The sequence below is a fragment of the Humulus lupulus genome, chromosome 8, assembly GCF_963169125.1.
Source record: "Humulus lupulus chromosome 8, drHumLupu1.1, whole genome shotgun sequence".
Classification (NCBI taxonomy): domain Eukaryota; kingdom Viridiplantae; phylum Streptophyta; class Magnoliopsida; order Rosales; family Cannabaceae; genus Humulus; species Humulus lupulus.
The window spans coordinates 36,326,084-36,329,071 of NC_084800.1; the positions used below are offsets into that span (position 1 = coordinate 36,326,084).

At 38.7% G+C, this 2,988-nt stretch overlaps 1 non-coding gene across 1 annotated transcript; it reads right to left on the reverse strand.

Moving 5' to 3' along the window:
• Window positions 1-2,664: 2,664 nt before the first annotated feature.
• LOC133799062 (small nucleolar RNA R71) lies at window positions 2,665-2,771 on the reverse strand. Its single transcript, XR_009876269.1, has one exon. It is a non-coding gene; the product is annotated as a small nucleolar RNA R71 (small nucleolar RNA).
• Window positions 2,772-2,988: the final 217 nt, after the last annotated feature.

A 2,988-nucleotide genomic window follows, 5' to 3' on the forward strand; every position in this document is an offset into this window, starting at 1 on the left:
GAAGTCGTTATCTTAGACTCCCCTGCCGAAGCTCCGGGTCCGGTGGTCGTGACCATAGATTCCTCATCTAGCTCGGAGGGTAGGATCCCTTTCAATATATACTTGAGATCTTTTTTCCCTTTTATTTTTGTTGTTTTGCATAAATATTTCTTACTTGTGTATTTCATGCCATGTCTTTGTTTTAACAGAGGAGATGTCTCAGCCTGGGAACAACGATTTGCGAGCTATGTTCCCTGGAGGGAACCCTTCTTCTGGGGCCTCCGAGCCCATAGTGAAAAAGCTCTGGCTGGCAAAGAAAGCCATCGGGACTACCTCCAAGTTCCCTGCAAAGGGGAAAAACCAAGCCCCGGCTGTCCGGGAGAAAGTGCCTCCACCCCCTCCTGCAATGGAGAAGATGCCCCCGCCTCCTCCGCGAGCTCCTGCCTTTGTTCGGGAAACGGAGGTGCCCCCCAGGACCTTGTCGACCACAACCCCCAAGGTGCGCGTTCCGGTGAACCCCCGAGCTTTGGAGAAGATCCCCGATGTCTTTCGGGGGACGGTCTATGATAAGGTCATTTTTGTATTAATATTTGTTAAGTTTTTCTATGCTTGGATGGTGTTATGATAGCATTTTTAATAGTTTGACTAAGTTTCGCGATTCTACAATATATTTTCTACGTTGCGTTTTATGATGATAAATCTGACATTTTGATGGCAAGTGTAGTTAAAATAAAGTTTTAGGAGTATTCAAAGCTTTCGGGATTGAAATGTGGAAGTGGTGGCAATGTGGAAGCTTTCTAAGATCAAGAATTGAAGAATTTGGAGGTAGGTCGCGGCTCATAAAAATCAGGCCGCGGCACTTTAAATGGAAATTGCACTTTCAGAATTTTTTCTTCCAGGCAGGCCGCTGCCTGAGGAACAGATTTCGTTCTAGGCCGCGGCTCGCATTTTTCAGGCCGCGGCTCGCGACGTCGTTTTCAGATTTTTTATTTCTTTTTAATTAGAATTTAATTGAGACTATAAATAATTATTAGGGTTAATTTTAGATTAAGTCTTTATTACGGGTTTAAGAGAGAAAAAGACTGAGAAAGGGCTGAAGAGAAGGCTACAAGACTACATTACTTTTGTTCATCAATCTAGTTTCTTTTCTTCCCTTAATCTCTTTAATTTTAATTATAATTATGTTTGTGATTATGATTACTATTATGGAGTAGGTTCTTTTTAGGTTAAGGGTTAATTCAAAATCCAAGACATGAATTCTTGATTATTGATAATGAATATTGTTCTTTAATTTCTCTCAATATTAGATTGTTTCTATTTTTCCAATTGAATGTTATGAATCTTGTAATTTCTTGTTAGGTGGCCAACTAATTAAGGTTTTACATTGTTCAATTGTCATCTTAGAATTACTACTCATCTAATAGTTTAGGATTCTAAGTATATGTGATAACTTGCAATTGATAGTGATGTCAAAAGAATTGTTGATTGCGATGAAAAATAGAACCTATGTTAAATGAATTATATGCTTCATTAATTTATTACCTAGATTAACTTGTTTCCATAGGACTTAATGCTTTATCTAAGTTAAATAGATTGTATGCTTCATAGATTTATTGCTTAGATAAAAGAGTTAATTATTGAGCGCTTCGCCTAGATTACTTATAATAGGGAGACTGGGATAATTGACTGCTTCAGCGTTATCTGCGGGGTTAATAGTTTAATTGGGAAATTGGAATAATATTTATTATTAGTGATTAGGAATGATTGTCGAGGGTGGAGATTAACCTTTAACTGCTTCTTAATATCGTAATATCCATCTTTAATTGCTTTCTAGTTTATGCTATTTAATTTTGAGTTAAAAATCAAAATCCCCTTTTAAGTTTTAGCGTTAATTCTTGAATAATAAAGTGAACGATAGTCCTCGTGGGTTCGACCTGTGCTTGCTATTATACTGAAATAATTGGAAGTATTGAAAGAAAAATCATTGTTAAATTTGTGTGGTATACGACAGCCATCAAATTTTTGGCACCGTTGCCGGGGACTATTATTATTCTCTTTGTTATTCAAATTTATTTATTTGTGACTAATTAGTTTTTACTGTGGAATTATCAGGTGTATATGTCTGGTGAAGACGATACTCAAGAAAGGTTATCTCGGCTTAAACAATATCTTGAGTCATCGTCAGCTTCTCGGTCTTCAAGAATTATTACCGATAATCCGCTCTTTCAACGTCTTGCTCCGCAAGAAAATCCTGTTAAAGTGCCATTACCGTCTGACAACGAATCTGATTCTGACGATTCAGTTCGATCCTATAGAACAATGGCTCAACAAAGGACATTGAAAGAGTTGGCAGCGCCAAATCTTGACCAACAACCACTATGCATCCAATATCCACCGTTGGATGTAAACTTTGAACTAAAATCGGGCCTCATCCACTTATTGCCTTCTTTCCATGGGCTGCCTGGTGAGGATCCGAATAAACATTTGAAGGAGTTTCATATTGTCTGTTCTAGTATGAAACCCGCTATAGTGACTGAGGAACAGATTAAGCTGCGAGCTTTTCCTTTCTCCCTAAAGGATGCAGCTAAAGAGTGGTTGTACTATCTTCCACCTGGTACTGTTGAAACTTGGAATGGTATGAAGACTATGTTCCTAGAACGATACTTTCCAGCATCTAAAGTTGGAAGCATCAGGAAAGAGATCTGTGGTATAAGGCAGTATACAGGAGAGTCTTTGTATGAGTATTGGGAGAGATTTACGAGGTTGTGTGCTAGCTGCCCTCATCATCAGATAAGTGAACAACTCCTCATTCAGTACTTTTATGAAGGATTACAATCACTGAATATGAGTATGATTGATGCAGCCAGTGGGGGTGCACTAGTTGATAAGACTCCTGTTGCAGCCAGGAGCTTGATTTCTAATATGGCTGCTAACTCACAACAGTTTGGCATTCGTCAAGATCCTGTTCCACCGCCCAAATCAGCTAATGAAGTGAGCACCTCTAATGCT